This window comes from Mustelus asterias, chromosome 1, assembly GCF_964213995.1.
Source record: "Mustelus asterias chromosome 1, sMusAst1.hap1.1, whole genome shotgun sequence".
Lineage (NCBI taxonomy): Eukaryota > Metazoa > Chordata > Chondrichthyes > Carcharhiniformes > Triakidae > Mustelus > Mustelus asterias.
Window position 1 is genome coordinate 44,527,660 of NC_135801.1, and position 8,667 is coordinate 44,536,326.

Sequence of the window (8,667 nt, forward strand, 5' to 3'; positions counted from 1 at the left end):
CAGGCTTTTTCCGCTGAGGCTAGGGGAGAAAAAAACCAGAGGGCATGGGTTCAGGGTGAAAGGAGAAAAGTTTAAAGGGAATATTCGGGGGGGGCTTCTTCACGCAGAGAGTGGTGGGAGTGTGGAATGAGCTGCCGGATAAAGTGGTAAACTTTTAACATTTAAGAAAAACTTGGACGGGTTCATGGATGAGAGGGGAGTGGAGGGATATGGTCCAAGTGCAGGTCAGTGGGACTAGGCAAAAAATGGTTTGGCACAGACAAGAAGGGCTAAAAGGCCTGTTTCTGAGCTGTAATTTTCTATGGTTCTATGGTTCAGATACTAGGAGAAAGTGCTGATGGCTCACATTTACCAGTTGTCTACTTATATGGATGGGGTTTAATTACAATAACTGAATTAGAGTCATAAAATCCCTACAGTGAAGAAGGAGGTCATTCAGCCCATCGAGCTTGCACCAACAACAATCACACCCAGGCTCTATTCCTGTAACCCCACGTATTTACCCTGCTAATCCCCCTGACACTGAGGGGCAATTTACCATGGCCAATCAACCTAACCTCCACATCTTTGGAGCGTGGGAGGAAACCGGAGCACCCAGAGGAAACCCATGCAGACGCAGGGAGAACATGCAGACTCCACACTGACAATGACCCAAGGTTGGAATCGAACCTTGGTCCCTGGTGCTGTGAGGCAGCAGTGCTGTGTGTGCCACTGTGCTGCCCAGTTTTTTTTTCACAGGAATCAATGCTGGGACTGCTGTTGTTTGTTCCGCAGGGGTCAGTGCTGGAACCTCTGTTGTTTGTAGTATATATAAATGATCTGGAGGAAAATGTGGGGGACCTGATTAGTAAGTTTGCGGATGACACAAAGGTTGATGGAGTTGCTGGTGTTGCTGGGGATTGTCAGCGGATGCAACAGGATATAGATAGATTGAAGACTTGGGTGCGGAAATGGCAGATGGAGTTTAATCCGGACAAATGCGACGTGACGCATTTTGGAGGATCAAATTTAGCTGTGAATTATACTGTAAATGGCAGAACCTTCAGGAACATTAACATACAGAGCGATCTGGGTGTGCAGGTCCACAATTGCCTATAAGTGGCAACACAGGTGGCCAAGGTGATTAAGAAGGTGCCTTCATAAGCCGGGGTGTTGAGTTCAAGAGTTGGGAAATCGAGTTGGTTAGGCCGAATTTAGAATATTGCATGCAGTTCTGGCCACCACACTACTAGAAGCACGTGGAAGCTTTAGAGAGAGTGCAAGAAGGTTCACCAGGACGTTGCTTGGTCTTGAGGGTGTTGGCTGTGAGGAGAGGTTTAATAAACTAGGATCGTTTTCACTGGAAAGACGGAGGCTGAGCGGAGACCTGATAGAGGTCTACAAAATTATGAGAGGCATAGACAGGCTGGATAGTCAGAGGCTTTTTTCCCAGGGTGCAAGTTTCAATTACAATGGGGGCACAGGTTCAAGGTGAGAGGAGGAAAGTTTAAGGGAGATGGGCGGGGGAAGTTTTTCACAGAGGGTGGTGGGTACCTGAAACACGCTGCCAGAGGACGTGGTGGAAGCAGGCACATTCGCAAAATTGAAGAGGTATCTGGATGAGTCCATGAATAGGGAGAGAATAGAGGGATATGGACCGATTAAGGGCAGAAGATTTTTTTTTAGTTTAGTTAGGACATCATGATCGGGGCACAGGTTTGGTGGGCTGAAGGGCCTGTTCCTGTGCTGTACTTTTCTTTGTTCTAGAACAGTATAAGGCATCTGAAAATGATGCTTTTACCACTGAAATTGAGTATGAGAGCAAGGAGGTAATTTTGGAGTTGTGCAGAATGTTAGTTAGGCCACAGCTGGAGTACTGAGTGCAGTTCTGGTCACCTCACTATAGGAAGGATGTGATAGCACTAGCGCGGGTACAGAGGAGGTTCACCAGGATGTTGCCAGGGATGGAGCATTTGAGCTATAAGGAGAGACTGGATAAGCTTGGATTGTTTTCTTTTGAGCAGAGAAGGCTGAGGGGATCATGATTGAAGTGTAAAAGATTATGAGGGGTATGGATAGGGTGACGAGGGAGCAGCTATTCCCCTTGATTAAAGGGTAATCGCGAGGGGGTATAGTTTTAGGGTAAGGGGCAGGAGATTCATAGGGGATTTGAGAAAAGAAAATCACTCAGGGTGGTGAGAATCTAAAATGCATTGCTTGGGAATGTAGTGGAGGCCGGAAATCTTACAACGTTTAAAAATTGGATGAGCACATGAAATGTTATAACATTCAAAGATATGGGACAAGTGCAGGCAAATGGGATTAGCATGACTTTAGTGGTAATTATTGTCGGTGCAGACTTGATGGGCCGATGGGCCTTTTCTGCACTGTATGATATGATATCAAAATATCCCTCGAGAAAATAATGAAATCTAAGCTCTTCAAATAACAGATAATTGTTGAGCTGGTGGGTAGACACAGCACAAAACCAAGAACAGTCTCATCTCACTTCCTCTCTGCTTCCTCATTGAATATCTAAAGCAATTAGTGCGAAAAGCATTGTAATCTCTATTTCTCTTTTCTAAACTGAAACTCCATTCATTGACTAAGTTGATAGCTGATGGCCTCAACTGGCTCGTAGATCTCGGTGATATGATTTTCAGAACTCATTACAACCATCTTGCTGACATACCAGGCTCGATGTATTTACCTGAAATTACTCTATGTGCTACTTTAGGTGTGTATGAAATAGTTTATCAAAGAACAGGCATAAACTTAGTGGACTGAACTTTACCGGTCCCTGGGTGACAGAATTGGAGGAGTGGGGGCTAATGAAACAGTAGGGTGCCTTGTCAGGACTACATCTGATTCTGTCTTACCATCGGAAAAGTTTCCCAGTGGTGGGCAGGAGGCGAATTGGGGTTGCCCACATCCATGGAAGTGTATTTGATTTTAGAGCTCAAATTAGAGGCCATTACACAAGGCTGCCAGCATTTAGTATCAATGGTATAGCCCCTTCCTCCTTCAGCTCTCAGGCTGCTGTGTAAGATCATCCCCATGGAGTTTGTAGCTGGGGAGTTACAAACTTCAAGGAGGTGATCTTACAAAGCAGCCTGAGAGTTTGTGGGGAGTGGGGGGGTGGGGGGGGAGTGGTGCCATTGGAACCCTATGGCCCACAGCTTGTGTGGCTTTTGCTACCAAATAAACCTGTTGGACTTTAACCTGGTGTTGTTAAACTTCTTACCACAGCAGTACAGCAGAGGTTGCAGGCAGGAATATCAGCCCCCATGGTTCAATGAACCCCTGAGTGAGTTTTCCTCTCTGGTCAGTGGAACCATCCTTGGTCCCCTTAATTTTTTAATGTTAATTTGTCTGTCCAAGGCTTGAGGTTTCCTGCATGCCTGAGCAGTGCCCACTTCTGTCGGTGGGACTGCAGCATCAAGAGTTTGTCTGCCATCCCTAGTTGGACAGAGAGCCTGAATGTAGTCTGTCTCTGGTAAAATTGCTGAGTCAGTCTTCTGCTGGCAGGTGTGACCATAGGAGCCCCATTTGATCCCTTTTTGACAATCTTGAGCCTGTGGGAATCTCCAGCACATTAAGCCAAAAAGTCACCTTCTGTTTTGTAAACATCTGTGGTTTGATACCTTCTCAGACAGAGACAGATGAATACAGGAGTGAAGCCCACTGTCAGAGAATCAATTGTAGATACCCTGGTAAAAACACACTCCTGATTTAATGCAGTGGGCAGGGATCATGAGAGGTATGTGAATGGGCCCACATAAATCCAATAGTAACTTAATGCCTCCACTTCATCTTCAGGGACATGAATATTTGACAAACATGTTAAGCATTGCTATGTTTGTATTTCAGGGCTATTGTTAGAGTCGAGAGGAAGCAGCCTTTCTCCACAACTAAATTAGATCTGATTCGGGAGTCCTTTAATGATTACATTTGTGCCTGAAATAGAAGACGTTTCAATTCCTAATGTCCTTCACCTTGCTAACCACAAAAATTTAGCTTTCCTTTGGAAAGGAGAGCACTTGGGATTTTAGGACAGCATAATATTTGAATATTTACAAAAAACATTGGACTGACATGAGCTAATATATTAATTTCCTGGCTCGAGTGGCCACTTTTTGTGAACTGCCAAATTTTAACAAGATCAGAAGAGAGTCAGAGCATAAAACAGAACAATTGATGAAAACTTAAGTTCCAAAACTGGTACTCAAGACCACAGAACGTAAAACTATTTTTCTGAAAGACTTAGGGCCAGATCCTTTTCTCTGCTTTGGGAATGCCCATCAGGCTGCTTCCTGAATTCCCAATCCTAAACCAGTCATCTCCTCCCACTCCCACAGAATGCCCAGAAAAATCATTTTATAACCTTTGCTCCTGTTCTTATGTGCCGCCCCAATCAGGATCTCCTGTGCTGTGAATATACAGGTGCATTATCAATCAATCGGACTGTTTCTTCACAGTTTAGTCTTTGAAGGATTGTATTCTGTCCTTAATAGAAGCATGCAAGATGATCAGAGGATTAGATAGGGTGGATAGTGAGAGCCTTTTTCCTCGGATGGTGATGGCTAGCACGAGGGGACATAGCTTTAAATTGAGGGGTGATAGATATAGGACAGATGTCAGAGGTAGGTTCTTTACTCGGAGAGTGGTAAGGGCGTGGAATGCCCTGCCTGCAGCAGTAGTGGACTCGTCAACATTAAGAGCATTCAAATGGTTATTGGATAAACATATGGATGATATTGGAATAGTGTAGATTAGAGGGGCTTTAGATTGGTCGGCGCAACATCGAGGGCCGAAGGGCTGCACTGTAATGTTCTATAGCATGGCAGTTATTACGCTTCCATGGGACTACAACAGTCCCATTTTTGGAATGTAAAATTCAGTCTCATGTCAGATCGTTGCAGGGAAATAGGAACAGCTGAACACAGAGGATTGAGCCAACTGCCTATGTGGAGGATGAATTTCAGTTGGACTGAATGGCCCATTTCTAAGGCAATTGCCTTTTAGCTCTCTGATTAACTATTTTGGCACACACCCAAAAAATAATGTTGATATATTTGAAAGAGACCTTGATTAACCTGCTTTTATTTTAAAACAAGGTGTACATAATGGAGCTGTTTTTATTGAGGAAGATTGGGAGTGTATCTAATGAAATTAAAATTTTTAAAATACTGAGAGGAATGGTTCAAAGGCTGAGAGATAGGGATTTTAAAAAAGAAACAAATGTATTCTTAGCATATAAAAGAGGAATAGAGTTTAAAAAGATCAAATATCAAGTGGAGATCAGAAGATTATTTTTCTCCGAAAAACTGGGATTATATGAAATACACACCCAGCAGTAAGTGTTGTTATATCAACCACACATCGGAAAAACCATCCACCCCAAGAAAATCACATTCTAGTTGCTTCTGTTAATGTGAGATCAATGCATTCCAAACTGACACAATTCAAAGAGGAAGGAGTGCTCCATGTATTCTGGCCAACATTACGTTCTCAACCAGCATCACTACAAAAAAAACAGAAAACTGATCATTCATCTCTATTATTTGCATCGTCTTAATAACAAAATAACTGTTTGTCTGTATAACACTGATTGCATTTCTTTTGTTGCATCTAATGATTGTTGCATATTGGTTTCGACGAGCTAAGGAATGGTTGCAGAGATATAGAGATTTCTGAACAAGGGCTGGTTATTGTGAGAAGATAACTTTTTACAGATGTACAGGTACAACCTTGTCTAAGCCATGAGCATTCTTCATGTGGACTCTGCATCAGTGGATTGATAATCCTGAAACTGAGGCTTGAACATGTGTTCAAATCTCACTATGTCAGTTGGTAGAATTTGAAATCACTGAATTAATGTAGTTAGTCTCAGCAATGATGACTATGACAGCTATCATTGATTGTTGTATAAAGCTATCTGCTTTCTGGTTCAGTAATATCCTTCAGGGAAGACAAACTGCTGTTTTTGCTCAGTCTGGTATACCTGTCACTCCAGACCCACCACTATAGGCCCGATTTTACCAATTGGAGCCTAAGGGCGGGATCCGGGTGTAATACGGATCCGAGCCCGGAATCCTCTTTGCAGCGCGCCCATATGCTGCTTGCTGGCTCCGGTCCGATTCGCGCTGTGGGCGGGGCTTAGTGCTGCCAGAACGATCGGAGCTCTGAACTGCACATTCGCAGTTCGAAAAAAAATCCGAAGCAGCGTGCCCGGGCGCAAAAGAAAAAAGCAGAGAGAGCGGCTCTCTGACACAGATTATCCGGAGGGTGGGGGGGGGGGGGGAGGGGGTGTGTGTGTTATAATCCTCTTGGGGGGGGGGGGGGGGTGGTGGGAGGAGGAGAGGGGGTGTGTGTTATAATCCTCTTGGGGGGGGGGGGGAGAGGAGAGGGGGTGTGACAGATCATCCTCTGGTGGGGGGTGGGAGAAGGATGGGGGTGTGACAGATCATCCTCTTGGGAGAGGTTCCGCTGCCACTCTGCGGCCGATCGGTGGGGAGGGAGGGGGCAGGGGGTTCCGCTGCCACTCTGCGGCCGATCGGTGGGGAGGGAGGGGGCAGGGGGTTCCGCTGCCACTCTACGGCCGATCGGTCGGGAGGGAGGGGGCAGGGGGTTCCGCTGCCACTCTGCGGCCGATCCCTCCTCCCCACCGGAGGAATGAATCCCTCCGCCGGAGTGGCCGCATACTTCAAACACCAAGACTGTCATTCCACTGAGATGAATAATGACAGTCTTGGTGTTTGAAGTATGCGGCCACTCCGGCGGAGGGATTCATTCCTCCGGTGGGGAGGAGGGATCGCCCGCAGAGTGGCAGTGGAGCCCCCTGCCCCTTCCCTCCCCACCGATCGGTCATAGAGTGGCAGCAGAACCCCCCCAGAGGATGATCCGTCACATCCCCCCTCCTTCTCCCACCCCCCCCAGAGGATGATCCGTCACACCCTCCCTTCTCCCACCCCCGAGAGGATGATCCATCACGCACCCCCCTCCTTCTCCCACGCCCCCCCCCCCCCCAGAAGATGATACATCACACCTCCCCTCCTTCTCCCACCCCCCCAGAGGATGATACATCACACCCCCTCTCCTTCTTCCAACCCCCCAGAGGATGCTACGTCACACCCCCCTTCCTGCTCCCACACCCCCCCCAGAGGATGATCCGTCACACCCCCCCCATCCTTCTCCCATCCCCCCAGAGAATGATCCGTCACACCCCCCGTCCTTCTCCCACTCCCCCCCTCCAGAGGATGATATGTCACACCCCCTCTCCTCCCACCCCTCCAGAGGATGATATGTCACCCCCCCCCCCCCACCGCCCCCCAGAGGAGGAGCTGGGTCAGAGAGCCGTTGCAGTCTCTGACCCCGCTCTTCGGAAGCTGCAGCGGCAACTTCCGAGTTTTATTCGGCAGGTTACTTACAGCGCGGATTCGCATCGGACCAGAAGACGGTCAAGTGGGATTTGGTGGGAGGGTTGGATTTAAGTCGATTTAAATGCATGCAAATGCATTCAAATCATCGGGCCACCCGAATCGGGTGTCGGTAAAGCCGCGATCTGCTCGCAATCGGGTGCAGATCGCGGCATAGGCCTGATGCCCAACTTTACTGCATTTTGGTAAAATCGGGCCCTATGTGGTTGACACCATCAACAAGGGTTAAGACCTTCAAGTCCAGATCACCAACAACCTGCCCTTGTCCCCCATGCCGACACTATAGTTAATAAAACACATCAATGCCTCTATCAGAAGACTAAGGAAATTTGGCATGTCAGCTACGACTCTCACCAACTTTTACAGATGCACCATAGAAAGCATGCTTTCTGGTTGTATCACAGCTTGGTATGGCTCCTGTTCTGCCCAAGACCACAAGGAACTACAAAAGGTTGAGAATGTAGCCCAATCCATTACGCAAACCATCCATTGACTCTGTCTACACTTCCCACTGCCACAGTAAAGCAGCCAGCATAATTAAGGACCCCACGCACCCCGAACATTCTCTCTTCCACCTCCTTCCTTCGGGAAAAAGATACAAAAGTCTGAGGTCACGTACCAACCGACTCAAGAACAGCTTCTTCCCAGCTGCTGTCAGATTTTTGAATGGACTTACTTTGCATTAAGTTGATCTTTCTCTACACCCTAGCCATGACTGTAACACTACATTCTGCACTCTCTCGTTTCCTTCTTTATGAACAGTATGTTTTGTCTGTATAGCGCGCAAAAAACAATACTTTTCACTGTATGTTAACACATGTGACAATAATAAATCAAATCAAATCAAAATCAAACCATCTGAAATGCTAGGCAAGCCATTCAGTTCAAAGGCAATTAAGGATGGCAAACTATGCTGGACTTGCTAGCAGCATCCACATCCCATGAAAGAATAAAAATGTTACGTGTCTCTCTCTTACATCACCCTATGGGCAATGCTCTTTCTCCAGTCCCACACATTAATTCTCTCAGCCTTGTTCCTCCAGTGAGTTTGAGATGCTTTTAAGAGCATCTCAAGCTCATAAGGTTCCACATGGTAGAAATGTTTCTTTCTTTGAAATACCCAGGCTATAGCTAAACATGCCAACTGCTTCATGCCAACACTGAAATGAGTGATCAAATTAAATGACCATCTGAACCAAGTTGATGTGCAGTTGTATGGCTGCTGCAACCTTTCTGATAAAAGATTGAG